This window comes from Schistocerca americana, chromosome 7, assembly GCF_021461395.2.
Source record: "Schistocerca americana isolate TAMUIC-IGC-003095 chromosome 7, iqSchAmer2.1, whole genome shotgun sequence".
Classification (NCBI taxonomy): Eukaryota; Metazoa; Arthropoda; class Insecta; order Orthoptera; family Acrididae; genus Schistocerca; species Schistocerca americana.
Genome location: NC_060125.1, coordinates 805,920 through 821,356, shown reverse-complemented (window position 1 = coordinate 821,356; position 15,437 = coordinate 805,920). Strand labels below are relative to the sequence as shown.

The 15,437-nt window shown below is 41.6% G+C and overlaps 1 pseudogene; it reads left to right on the top strand.

Moving 5' to 3' along the window:
* LOC124622189 overlaps positions 1–15,437 on the top strand; it is a 104,967-nt pseudogene that overhangs the window by 75,564 nt on the left and 13,966 nt on the right.

Genomic DNA, 15,437 nt, shown 5'->3' with positions numbered 1-15,437 from the left:
GGCAAGTGGAGAGACCTGTGTAGTTGGGTTGGCGAATAGGTAAAAAGGAAGGAGTGGTGTGAGGAGGGAGATAGATCCAGGAGTCAGGTTATGGGATGGACTTAAGGTCTTGGAGACCTGCTGGAGTCTTGTTGGAATTCACGGATGTGATCATGGTTGTAAGGTTTGTATGCAGAGGTGTTAGAAAGTTGGTGAAGACTCTCAGCCACATAGTCACTATGATTCATGAACACTGTGATGAAGCTTTTATCTGTAGGAAAGATGATAAGGCACGGATTGATTTTAAGGATATGGGTAGCTGTGTGTTAGATAGGAGTGATGTTGGTCTCACTAGGGAGGATTTAGGAAAGGAAAGTAAGGCCGGGTTAGAAGTGATGAATTCCTGAAAGATAACCAAGAGATGACTGGCTGGAATGGGAGGTTCAGGGTGGGAGGGAGGCTGGAACTGTTTTAAGCAAGGTTCTATGTGAGGTTTTTGTTGGCTGTTATTAGTGGGATGCATCATCATCATCATTTAAGACTGATTATGCCTTTCCGCATTCAGTCTGGAGCATAGTCTTGATCTATTTCAACAGTTTTTATACCCCTTCCCTTCCAACACACACACACTAGCCACCAAGGAAGAGCCTACAACTATGATTCAACCCCCCCCCCCCCCCCCCCCCCGCCTCTTCCAGTCATACCCTCATACCTCCGTAACGCACATTGAAGAAATTTCAGCTGCAGAGATTAGGTAAGGAAAGAAGGTCCTTTACAAGTCCAGCACACTTGAATTTAGGTTTTGGGCTAAAGGTGAGGCCTTTAGAAAGTACCAAGACGTCTGCAGGGCTAAGAGTTGTGGCAGAAAGGTTGACAACAGTTTTACAGGATTGGTGCTTAGGATGTATATATCTCATGGAGGATGGAGGAATTCGTTGCGATGGTGGAAGATGGAGTATCGAACAAAGCATAGTTAGGGAGGTATGAGGGTACGACGGGGAGGGGGGGGGGGGGGGGTTGAATCAAAGCTGTAGGCTCTTCCTTGGTGGCTAGTGTGTGTGTGTGTGTGTGTGTGTGTGTGTGTGTGTGTGTGTGTGTGTTGGAAGGGAAGGGGTATAAAAACTGTAGAAATAGATCAAGACTTCACGACAACTAGCAGGTTTAAACGGGTGGGTGTTGTAATAGATATGTAGAGGTGGAGGTGATGAGGTTTGCACAGGATAGATTAGTATTGAGAGCTGCAGCAATCCAATCTTCAGACTACCACAGCAACAACAAAAAGGTCATAAGATGGAAACAATTTTGCATCGTAGTATCTCCCTGTTTCCACTCCATGTAGTTTTCACTTGTGGTAATGTGGCGTGTGTACAGAGATTTATCGGGTGTTGTTATTTTTATTGTACTGTATTAACAGGATTTATCAAGAGTGGTGATAACATCAATTTGTGACAATAAATCTTTGTCATGTGCAATCTATAATACTGTTGTTCCATTTGTAATAAACAATTTCTTTGATGCTGTTTTCCCAAATAAGCCTAAATTTTACTATTATTCACATGGACAGAGGCAGAGTAAGACATGGGAGATAACTTCAGCTGATCTTCGAAGATCAATTTCTTGAGACAGAGACAGTGTCATTATTATTATTGTTATTCTTTACTTCCTCAGACGTTAAGTCTGGTTAAAAATGGAAAGTGACGTGGACCTTGATAAAGCGTCACTTCCTTTCAACTGTATGGTATGTGTTATATTGCATTTAGGAACTTTCGGGTAATTGAACATGTATCAATAATTACTGATTTCTGTAGTTGTATATATATGTTTGGATGTAGCTGTATTGCATTGATGTACTGGTGGATATTGTGTGGTATGACTCCTGTAGTTGATAGTATAATTGGTACAATGTCAACTTTATCCTGATGCCACATGTCTTTGACTTCCTCAGCCAGTTGGATGTATTTTTCAATTTTTTCTCCTATTTTCTTTTGTATATTTGTTGTATTGGGTATGGATATTTCGATTAGTTGTGTTAATTTCTTCTTTTTATTGGTGAGTATGATGTCAGGTTTGTTATGTGGCGTTGTTTTATCTGTTATAATGGTTCTGTTCCAGTATAATTTGTATTCATCATTCTCCAGTACATTTTGTGGTGTATACTTGTATGTAGGAACATGTTGTTTTAAAAGTTTATGTTGTAAGGCAAGCTGTTGATGTATTATTTTTGCGACATTGTCATGTCTTCTGGGGTATTCTGTATTTGCTAGTATTGTACATCTGCTTGTGATGTGATCTACTGTTTCTATTTGTTGTTTACAAAGTCTGCATTTATCCGTTGTGGTATTGGGATCTTTAATAATATGCTTGCTGTAATACCTGGTGTTTATTGTTTGATCCTGTATTGCAATCATGAATCCTTCTGTCTCACTGTATATATTGCCTTTTCTTAGCCATGTGTTGGATGCGTCTTGATCGATGTGTGGCTGTGTTAGATGATACGGGTGCTTGCCATGAAGTGTTTTCTTTTTCCAATTTACTTTCTTCGTATCTGTTGATGTTATGTGATCTAAAGGGTTGTAGAAGTGGTTATGAAGTTGCAGTGGTGTAGCCGATGTATTTATATGAGTGATTGCTTTGTGTATTTTGCTAGTTTCTGCTCATTCTAGAAAGAAATTTCTTAAATTGTCTACCTGTCCATAATGTAGTTTTTTTCTGTCGATAAATCCCCTTCCTGCTTTCTTTCTGCTTAATGTGAATCTTTCTGTTGCTGAATGTATGTGATGTATTCTATATTTGTGGCATTGTGATCGTGTAAGTGTATTGAGTGCTTCTAGGTCTGTGTTACTCCATTTCACTACTCCAAATGAGTAGGTCAATATTGGTATGGCATAAGTATTTATAGCTTTTGTCTTGTTTCTTGCTGTCAATTCTGTTTTCAGTATTTCTGTTAGTCTTTGTCTATATTTTTCTTTTAGTTCTTCTTATTATTGTTATTGTTATTATTATTATTATTATTATATTGAATTATTGTTAATTAATACCCCCTTAAGGAGAGCACCATCAATTTTCAAGGCTTTTTTTTTGTCTATTTCATTTGTCTTTCAAAAACTTCTCATATATTCATTGTGATTCCTCTTCCTCTCTTCTGTACCGTTCTTCCCCATTTTCTTCTCTTTCAATATCTGCTGAAATTTCTGTTTTCCAGTTTTTTACTCTGTATTTTTTCCTGTCTGTGATGTCTTCTGTGGAGATGTTTTGTTTCTTGAGGTCCTCCATGGTTTCCTATACCCAGTTGGTTTTCACTTTATTAGTCATAACTATATAAAAAATATTCTTGGTAAGTCTGTTTTTGTGCATAATTTGTATGTGTCTCTAGAACCTTGTCCTTCTTTACCTGGTGCTGTTTTTAATCCTCTGTTTGTATTTGTACAGTTCTTTTGTCAATATGTTTATCCAGATCCCCTCTCTCTGAACTGGCCTGTAGATCTTTCCTTCTGTTTTTCCATCTCTTTGATTTTTGTTCTTCCCTTCATGGCTGTTGTTCTGAGGTGTACAAGGCCTGTGGTAACTACTGTACTACAGTGTCTTAATTTGGCATTGATGGAAAAACTTCTTTTGTTATAATTGTTCCATATAAGTCTGAATACCTTATGTAGTTTTGTGATTCTTTTTTCATTGGATGTTGAGTTCAGTCTTATTTTCTGTGTAATCTCTTCCATGCACTGGAAACTTTCTTCATGTGATATCTTCCCATACTTTGTTACCAGTGGGTGTCTGTCTCTTTACATTGTGTCAATGTACAAGTTTTTTTCATTTGAGATTTGTAGTCCCGTTTTGATTGAGATTTGATAAAGAGTTTGTAGAGCTTTTTTGTCTTCTTTTCTGTTATTTGTTATGATGGCTATATCATCAGCAAAGGCCAGACATTTTATCTACATGTGCATATATATTTCGAAAGTCATGGTGTGGTGTGTGACATGATCTGACTACACGTAGAGTGCAGTCTTTGTTTGGCACGGCACTTGGAGGGCGACAGTTCAGTCTTCACCCATCTGTCTCTTTTGTCCCATGTCCTGATTATTTTCTCCAAAACTGAGTTAAATAGAGTGGGTGATGGCCATCCTCATGCCTCACTCCTGTCTTTACTTTGAACGGTTCATAGATCTCTCCCATGAACTTCACTTTCAATATTGCATTTTTCATGTTTCTTGTCATATTAACATCAAAGATAATGATAATGTGCAAGAATAATGTAAGGCTAGCATCTTTTTAGTCACATGTTTCTGCTGATACAGCTTATATTGTACACCTGGAAACACAATGTCAATTTTGTTCTGATGACAACACATGTCACCTGGGAATAGTAGATGTACTGGCAATGGTTTCAGTGTCATCCGCCAACAGATAGTGTAATGGCATAGCTATCAGAGTGCTATATGTGTCTACCCTTTAATAGGAAATGCTCACAGCCAGTGTGATGCAGACATGTGAAGCAAGCAGGCAACCATGCCAGGAAGGCACACTCGTGATTCTTATGGCCAACGAGTGAGTTTAAAAAGGGGTAAAATTGTGGGCTTCCGAGTGGCAGGATGGTCCTTTCGGGGGAATTGCCACACAAGTTGGATGTGCTGCGTCAGTTATGCAACATTGCTAGTATCAGTAGTCACGTGAACATTCTCACACACGTAGTCGAGGTTCTGGACATCCACACAGCACAGATGCTCACTAGGATTGTTGTACTGAAAGGGCAGCAGTTGCAGATCATACGGCTACCACAGCACAGATAAAAGGTCTTGTGAGGCCCAGATGTGTCAACACAAACTGTTGCGAAGCAGTTATTGCCAGTTGCATTACGGACGTGCACACATCTATCCCGTCTTCCAATCGTGCCTCAGCACTGACATGCATGGTTCGAGTGGTGCCATCAGAGGATCTCTTTGAGGATGGCATGGCACGCCATGGTTGTAAGTGATGAAAGCAGATTCCGCTCGCAGACAAGTGATGGTCGTATCAGCAAATGACATAAATCTGGTGAGCACTCTCGTGTAGAGTGCATTAGTCCAAGATACAGTGGCCCCACCCCAGGCCTTATGGTCTGGGGTGCGATAAACTACAACTCTCATTCGTCTGTGGTGTTTCTGCACTTGGTACATACAGAAAGATGTTACACCCGTTATTTTTGCATTCTTGCAGCTGGAAGGTAATGTACTGTTCCAACAGTACAGTGTTGACCCACACACTGCCCACGAAACTCAGTGTTCTCAGAAAGATGAACAGTGACTTCCCGGGCCACCATGTTCTACGAGTTTGTCTCCAACCGAGCACATGTGGGAACATGGGATGAGAAGTGACTCGTGCAACTTGTCAACCAACAACTCTTACATAACTATCTGAACAGATTGAGCATGTGTGACATAATTTATCTCAGGACAGTTTTTGCCATCTGTACTATCGACTGAATGCTATAGTCAGTGCCTGCATTGTCACCAGTGAGGGCTACACCACATACTAATGTGTGTGTTTTGGCATGGGTCGATACATGCTAGCTGAGAAGCATTTGCAGTATTGATCTGTAAATGTGATCATTTCATGTACTCCATATGCACTGTTGCAACATTAAATCTGGAGTGAATTTTCTTCTGGCAGTGGGCACAAACTTTTACCTCACAACTTTGATACATTTTACTTTTTCTTTTTCTTAGTCTTTATCCCCTGCTATCACAGTCTCAGCATGTTAATGTGGATTTGGCAGTATTAGTGGTAAATTGTGGCCAGATGCCCTTTCCATGCCACCTCCCCCCTCCCCCCCAACCTTCCAACCCACACCAGGGTGAAAGGTATGTACCCTGTATCTGTATGTATCTAATATTATCGTGTGTGAAAGTGTGACAATGTTTTCAAAATGTTTGAGGATCATGTAACTGATGTGGGGTGTGCATACCAGTCTGCTATTCATCTAGTTGGATGTGGACAACAGCCTAAAAATCATGTCAACACTGGCTCTAGCTGCATGCTAACGTTGGCGTCTACCCAGGAGTATTACAATTTCGATAGAGTACAGTAGAGTTTTAATGATTTATACAATACTTTTATGTCATGAATTTTAGAAAATTGATTGAAGATGTCTTTCTGTTGTTGTTTAATTTATGATATAGCCGCAACAGAAAATCCAACAGAATATGTTAATTATTCTGGTCTTGTTCATTTCTGTATTTGTACTGTGTTAAAGTAATTGTTCAGACGCATACAACATAAAAGTTAAAGTAAGGTCTATGATGGCAGGCAGTGACTGGGCTGTTGTCCTGACAGCAGGTAGGGTGCAGCCTTTGTTCACCGTGGCACTAGGAGGGAGAGGGTTATGGCCTATCACCCCAGCTTCCTTCTACCCCTGGGAAACATCCCCAGGAGTCATCTGATAGCAGGTTGGTGTCACCTGGGGCGATCCTGCAGTCACTGGAACAAGGAAAAATCCCCACTTTTATGTTTTATGGGGAATCGAGCCCAGGACCTCCTGATTGGAGTCTAGTGCGCTACCCACTAGACCACCACAACCACCGTGCTTATGGGATATGAAATGTCTGCATCTATATGACTACTCTGCATTTCACAAATCAGTGCCTGACAGAGGATTTATCAAACCACTTTCATACTGTTTCTCTACCGTTCCACTCTTGAACAATGTGTGGGGAAAAGTAACACTTAAATTGCTTTGTGTGATCTCTGATTTGTTGTGTTTTATTATAACGATCATTTTTCCCTATGAAGGTGAGTGCTATGAAAATTAAAATGTTTTTGCATTTGGAGGATGAAGTTGGAGACTGGAATTTTGTGAAAAGATCTTGCCACAGCAAAAAAGTATTTCTTTTTGTGATTACCATCTCAACTTGCATATCATGTCTGTGACTCTCTCTCTCCTAATATTTTACAATAATACAGACTGAGCTGCCCTCATTTTGACTTTGATTTCCTCCATCATTCATATCCCATGGTGTACTTGTGCATTGTCATCTTGAAACACAACCAATGATCATCCAAATGTCGACTATATGACAGGTCAGTAGTTTCGAGGATCCTGTCATCAAATTGCACAGCCCTCAAATAGCCTCATTAGAAATGATATGTGTCAGACATCTGTATACCATACTGGCCCAAAACATGACTGATCCATCTGCCTACTAAACTTAAAAGACTGGACTGCAGGTCTGAAACTCATTTTTCACTGGAGCGGACACAAATGAACAAGAATTCTCTGTGGCTCTGAACAGTAGCTGAGCACAAGCAGACACCATTCTGTTGCATTTGGTTAGCATTCACAGGTGTTCACTCGTGTTCTGCCCATTATCAGTCCTTCGATGAACTGTCAAACGAAGTCTCCATCATCTCTGCATTGGTGAGAGCAGGAGAGAAAGAGCTAAATTCTGGTGTTTCATCAGTGAACTTTTGTCTTCAACTCAAGATCTTTGAGCAGCAGAATGGTCTGAAGAGAATGTAATGTTTCTGATAACAGAATAGATGCTCGTGAATTCCAAGATGTCCACACCATAAATGCCAAATAAAAAGAAATGCAATTGACAGAGAGTTTCCGAGGTACTGGGAACATGAGAAAGATGATAATTACAATAGATACTTTCATCAGCCAGGAATGGAGTGAATAAGCACGAGCTTCGTATTTGTTTTTATTAAAAAAGAACAGCACAACAAAGTTCCTTGAAAGTAAACATGTACAAAATGTATCCATCATGCTGATTAAAATTACGTACATACCCCACACGAGCTTTGTATTTGTTTTTATTAAAAAAGAACAGCACAACAAAGTTCCTTGAAAGTAAACATGTACAAAAATGTATCTATCATGCTGATTAAAATTACGTACATACCCCACAAGCCACCTTAGTAATTTCTTGCCCTGTTCCACTGACAAATAGTGCTAGGAAAAATGATAGTCTATATACCTCTGTACAAGCCCTAATTTCTCTTGTCTTTGTGGCCTTTACATGAATTGTAAATTGGTCGCTGTAGGATCGACCTAAAGTCAGCTTCAAGTGCGAGGTACCTAAATAGTTTAATAGTGTTTTGTGAAAAGAATATCATCTTCCCTCCAGGGGTTGCTATTTGAGTTCATGAAGCATCTCTATAATACTTATGTGCTGGTCAAACTTACTGGTGACAAATCTCTGAATTGGTTCAATGTCTTCCTTTAATCCAATGTCGTGCAGATTCCAAACACTCAAGCAATGCTAAAGAATGGGTCACACTAGTGTTGTGTCCTTTAGAGATAAGCTACACTTTCCTAAAATTCTTGCAATAAACCAATTTGTCCATTTGCCTTCCCTACAACCAATTTTGCTTGTTTCATGTTTTACTGCTTTGGAACATTATGCCTAGGTATTTAATTGACATGACTGTCAAGCAGCATACTACTGATGCTGTATTCAAACATCATGGGATTTTTTTTTCCTTCTCATCTGCATTAACCTACATTTTTTTATATTTACAGTAAGCTTCCATTCATCTCACCAATCACAAATTTTGTCCAAGTCATCTTATAGCCTCCTATAGTCACTCAATGGCGACATTTGCTCATACACAATAGCGTCATCAGCAAACAGCCTCATAGTGCTGGCCACATTGGCTGTCAGATCCTTAATGTACACTTATTAGCCAAAACATTATGACCACTGCCCACTGCGAGTTGGATGCTGCCTGGTGGCATAGGGGGCATGTGATGCAGTAACAAAAATATGTAAATAGAGCAGACGCAGATGGGGGCTCACTTTAGGGAAGATATGGGCTGCAAATGGGGAAATCAGTTGAGATAAGTGATTTTGATAAATGGCAGATTATTATTATGCTGAGCCTGTGACACACATCTCAAAAGCGGCAGTGCTGGTCAAATGTTCATGAGCTATCTATCACTAGGTGCTAAATGGTTAGACATACATGACTCTTCACAGTACTTGGGGTTTGGAGGCATGTCTGGCTGCAATGTGGATAGATGGTGATTTGTAGCACAATGCTGGTGCACGCACAAGTGTTCCATAGCACACTGTTCATTGTAAATTCTGGAACACGGAGCTCCGCAGCAGACCACTCCTACATGTTCACATGTCTACCCAACAACATCATCAGTTGTGATTGCAGTGGGCACAGGACCATTCGGATTAAACCATCAATCAATGGAAATGTTGGCTCTTTGGGTGAATCCCATTTTTGCTACACTAGGTTGGTAGGTGTCTCCACAAAAACCATCATCGGGGTGAATGGCAGCTCCAAATGTGCAGCACACCACGGATGCTGGCTGGTGGGAGCAGCATTATGCTTGGGAGACATTCTCCTGCACTTGCATGTAGTAATCGAAGACATGCTGACAGCTGTGAATCACCTATGTCCCTTCATCTACATCTACATCTACATTGATACTCCGCAAGCCACCCAACGGTGTGTGGCGGAGGGCACTTTACGTGCCACTGTCATTACCTCCCTTTCCTGTTCCAGTCGCGTATGGTTCGCGGGAAGAACGACTGTCTGAAAGCCTCCGCGCGCGCTCTAATCTCTCTAATTTTGCATTCGTGATCTCCTCGGGAAGTATAAGTAGGGGGAAGCAATATATTCGATACCTCATCCAGAAACGCACCTTCTCGAAACCTTGCGAGCAAGCTACACCGCGATGCAGAGCGCCTCTCTTGCAGAGTCTGCCACTTGAGTTTATTAAACATCTCCGTAACGCTATCACGGTTACCAAATAACCCAGTGATGAAACGCGCCGCTCTTCTTTGGATCTTCTCTATCTCCTCCGTCAACCCGACCTGGTACGGATCCCACACTGATGAGCAATACTCAAGTATAGTTCGAACGAGTGTTTTGTAAGCCACCTCCTTTGTTGATGGACTACATTTTCTAAGCACTCTCCCAATGAATCTCAACCTGGTACCCGCCTTACCAACAATTAGTTTTATATGATCATTCCACTTCAAATCGTTCCGTACGCATACTCCCAGATATTTTACAGAAGTAACTGCTACCAGTGTTTGTTCCGCTATCATATAATCATACAATAAAGGATCCTTCTTTCTATGTATTCGCAATACATTACATTTGTCTATGTTAAGGGTCAGTTGCCACTCCCTGCACCAAGTGCCTATCCGCTGCAGATCTTCCTGTATTTCGCTACAATTTTCTAATGCAGCAACTTCTCTGTATACTACAGCATCATCCGCGAAAAGCCGCATGGAACTTCCGACACTATCTACTAAGTCATTTATATATATTGTGAAAAGCAATGGTCCCATAACACTCCCCTGTGGCACGCCAGAGGTTACTTTAACGTCTGTAGACGTCTCTCCATTGATAACAACATGCTGTGTTCTGTTTGCTAAAAACTCTTCAATCCAGCCACACAGCTGGTCTGATATTCCGTAGGCTCTTACTTTGTTTATCAGGCGACAGTGCGGAACTGTATCGAACGCCTTCCGGAAGTCAAGAAAAATAGCATCTACCTGGGAGCCTGTATCTAATATTTTCTGGGTCTCATGAACAAATAAGGCGAGTTGGGTCTCACACGATCGCTGTTTCCGGAATCCATGTTGATTCCTACATAGTAGATTCTGGGTTTCCAGAAATGACATGATACGCGAGCAAAAAACATGTTCTAAAATTCTACAAGAGATCGACGTAAGAGATATAGGTCTATAGTTTTGCGCATCTGCTCGACGACCCTTCTTGAAGACTGGGACTATCTGTGCTCTTTTCCAATCATTTGGAACCCTCCGTTCCTCTAGAGACTTGCGGTACACGGCTGTTAGAAGGGGGGCAAGTTCTTTCGCGTACTCTGTGTAGAATCGAATTGGTATCCCGTCAGGTCCAGTGGACTTTCCTCTATTGAGTGATTCCAGTTGCTTTTCTATTCCTTGGACACTTATTTCGATGTCAGCCATTTTTTCGTTTGTGCGAGGATTTAGAGAAGGAACTGCAGTGCGGTCTTCCTCTGTGAAACAGCTTTGGAAAAAGGTGTTTAGTATTTCAGCTTTACGCGTGTCATCCTCTGTTTCAATGCCATCATCATCCCGTAGTGTCTGGATATGCTGTTTCGAGCCACTTACTGATTTAACGTAAGACCAGAACTTCCTAGGATTTTCTGTCAAGTCGGTACATAGAATTTTACTTTCGAATTCAATGAACGCTTCACGCATAGCCCTCCTTACGCTAACTTTGACATCGTTTAGCTTCAGTTTGTCTGAGAGGTTTTGGCTGCGTTTAAACTTGGAGTGGAGCTCTCTTTGCTTTCGCAGTAGTTTCCTAACTTTGTTGTTGTACCACGGTGGGTTTTTCCCGTCCCTCACAGTTTTACTCGGCACGTACCTGTCTAAAACGCATTTTACGATTGCCTTGAACTTTTTCCATAAACACTCAACATTGTCAGTGTCGGAACAGAAATTTTCGTTTTGATCTGTTAGGTAGTCTGAAATCTGCCTTCTATTACTCTTGCTAAACAGATAAACCTTCCTCCCTTTTTTTATATTCCTATTAACTTCCATATTCAGGGATGCTGCAACGGCCTTATGATCACTGATTCCCTGTTCTGTACATACAGATTCGAAAAGTTCGGGTCTGTTTGTTATCAGTAGGTCCAAGATGTTATCTCCACGAGTCGGTTCTCTGTTTAATTGCTCGAGGTAATTTTCGGATAGTGCACTCAGTATAATGTCACTCGATGCTCTGTCCCTACCACCCGTCCTAAACATCTGAGTGTCCCAGTCTATATCTGGTAAATTGAAATCTCCACCTAAGACTATAACATGCTGAGAAAATTTATGTGAAATGTATTCCAAATTTTCTCTCAGTTGTTCTGCCACTAATGCTGCTGAGTCGGGAGGTCGGTAAAAGGAGCCAATTATTAACCTAGTTCGGTTGTTTAGTGTAACCTCCACCCATAATAATTCACAGGAACTATCCACTTCTACTTCACTACAGGATGAACTACTACTAACAGCGATGAACACTCCACCACCGGTTGCATGCAATCTATCCTTTCTAAATACCGTGTGTACCTTTGTAAAAATTTCGGCAGAATTTATCTCTGGCTTAAGCCAGCTTTCTGTACCTATAACGATTTCAGCTTCGGTGCTTTCTATCAGCGCTTGAAGTTCCGGTACTTTACCAACGCATCTTCGACAGTTGACAATTACAATACCGATTGCTGCTTGGTCCCCGCATGTCCTGACTTTGCCCCGCACCCGTTGAGGCTGTTGCCCTTTCTGTACTTGCCCAAGGCCATCTAACCTAAAAAACCGCCCAGCCCACGCCACACAACCCCTGCTACCCGTGTAGCCGCTTGTTGCATGTAGTGGACTCCTGACCTATCCAGCGGAACCCGAAACCCCACCACCCTATGGCGCAAGTCGAGGAATCTGCAGCCCACACGGTCGCAGAACCGTCTCAGCCTCTGATTCATGCTTGATGTCTTCCCCGACAGCGATGTAATCTTTCAGCAGTGTAAATGTCTGTGTCTCAGAGCCAGAATCATGCTACAGAGGTTTGAAAAGCATTATAGTGACGTCATGTTGATGTCTTGGTGGACAAATTTGCCTGATGTAAACCTAAAGAACCCATCTGGATCGCTATCAAGCATCATTACCACGTATGCAAATCAGTGATATGTTATTTACGTGAATTACAAGACCTGTGTGTAGACATCTAATGTTTCATACCTCCTCAAACCTAACAACAAGCTGTCTGATCCCTGATACGCAGAATCAGTGATGTATTTTGTCCCAAAGATGGACAAACAAGCTATTAAGCAGGTCATAATGTTTTGGACCACCAGTCTATACAGGATGTTACAAAAAGGTACTGCCAAACTTTCAGGAAACATTCCTCACACACGAAGAAAGAAAATATGTTATGTGGACATGTGTCCGAAAACGCTTACTTTCCATGTTAGAGCTTATTTTATTACTTTTCTTCAAATCACATTAATCATGGAATGGAAACACACAGGAACAGAATGTACCAGCATGACTTCAAACACTTTGTTACAGGAAATGTTCAAAATGTCTTCCATTAGTGAGGATACATGCATCCACCCTCCGTCGCATGGAATCCCTGATGCCCTGATGCAGCCCTGGAGAATGGCGTATTGTATCACAGCCGTCCACAATATGAGCATGAAGAGTCTCTACATTTGGTACCGGGGTTGCGTAGACAACAGTATTCAAATGCCCCCATAAATGAAAGTCAAGAGGGTTGAGGTTGGGAGTGTGTGGAGGCCATGCTATTGGTCGGCCTCTACCAATCCATCGGTCACTGAATCTGTTGTTGAGAAGCGTACGAACACTTCGACTGAAATGTGCAGGAGCTCCATCGTGCATGAACCACATGTTGTGTTGTACTTGTAAAGGCACATGTTCTAGCAGCACAGGTATGAAATCATGATAACATGCTCCATAGAGTGTAGGTGGAAGAACATGGGGCCCAATCAAGACATCACCAACAATGCCTGCCCAAACGTTCACAGAAAATATGTGTCGATGACGTGATTGCACAATTGCGTGCAGATTATCGTCAGCCCACTCAAGTTGACAGGGAAAATTTACAATTTGATCACGTTGGAATGAAACCTCATCCATAAAGAGAACATTTGCACTGAAATGAGGATTGACACAATGTTGGAGAACCATTTGCACAAGTGTACCCGTGGAGGCCAATCAGCTGCTGATAGTGCCTGCACACGCTGTACATGGTATGGAAACAACTGGTTCTCCCGTAGCACTCTCCATACAGTGACGTGGTCAATGTTATCTTGTACAGCAGTAACTTCTCTGACACTGACATTAGGGTTATCGTCAACTGCACGAAGAATTGCCTCGTCCATTGCAGGTGTCCTCGTCATTCTAGGTCTGGCTGGAATGTTCCGTGCTCCATAAGATGCCGATCAATTTCTTCGAACGTCTTCCTGTCGGGACACCTTCGTTCTGGAAATTTGTCTCGATACAAACGTACCGCGCCATGGCTATTGCCCAGTGCTAATCCATACATCAAATGGGCATCTGCCAACTCTGCATTTGTAAACATTGCACTGACTGCAAAACCACGTTCCTGACAAACACTAACCTGTTGATGCTATGTAGTGATGTGCTTGATGCTGTTACTGTAGAGCAATGAGTCGCATGTCAACACAAGCACCGAAGTCAACATTACCTTCCTTCAATTGGGCCAACTGGCGGTGAATCGAGGAAGTACAGTACATACTGACGAAACTAAAATGAGCTCTAACATGGAAATTAAGCATTTCCGGACACATGTCCACATAACGTATTTTCTTTATTTGTGTGTGAGGAATGTTTCCTGAAAGTTTGGCCGTACCTTTTTGTAACATCCTGTATAGAGAATGAGAGTGATCCTATCATACTTCCCCGGGGCACTCCTGAGAATAACCCCAATACCCCTGCCTCTGATGAACACTCACCATCAAGGACGACATTCTGGCTTCTACTACACAAGAAGTCATCTCGAGCCATTCACATATCTTGAAACCTAATCTGTAATTTCAGACCTTCATCAACAGTCTGCAGTGGCGCACTGTGGCAAACACTTTCTGGAAACAGCAATGTGGAATCTGCCTGTTCCCTTCATCGCTGATTTGCAGGATATCTTGTGAGAAAGGAGCAAGTCGAGTTTCACATGAACGATGATTTCTAAATCTGTGCTGATTTGTGAACAGAAGCTTTTCTGTCTCATGGAAATCAAAGTGAAAATACATTCAAGAATTCTGCAGCAAACCATTGTTAAGGATATTGGATTGTAATGTTGTGGGTCCATTTTTTTACTCTTCTTATATACAGGAATTACCGTGCTTTTTTCCAATTGCTTAGGACTTTGCATTAAGCAGGAAATTACAATAAATGCATGCTAAGAACAGGACCTATGCCATAGTGCACTATTAGTCGAGAGACCCATTGCTGAAATTTTGACATTATGTTGGCTAGACAGTAGGTTGGAGGATTCAGTTCTGATACTGCACAGCTCTCAAATTATACTTACTAGTTGTTAGAGGCATTTGATATCCATAGGTGACACCAGACCAAAACCAGACTGACTCAACTATGTGCTGAATCTGTGGGTCTTCACACTTGAGACATGCATTGGTACCTGGCCATTTCCGCACCCTTCTACAAGGATCATCAGGTATCAAAGAAATGCTTCACTTATTGTGAAAGGAATACAATACCACTAGTAATTTCCTTTCCTATTGCACCACAAACAGAGTGAGGGCAAAATGACTTGTCTATATGCCTATTAGTCGCAGTAGATTGTTCTGCAGTCAGCGTCAACAGCCATTTCTCTAAATTTTCTCACTAGTGCTCCTTAACAAGATTGTCGCTTGCCATCCACCGGTTTCCATGTACACCACGATTCTTTGTGCACTACATTCCTCGGGGGTTTGTACTGTAGTACATAATGGA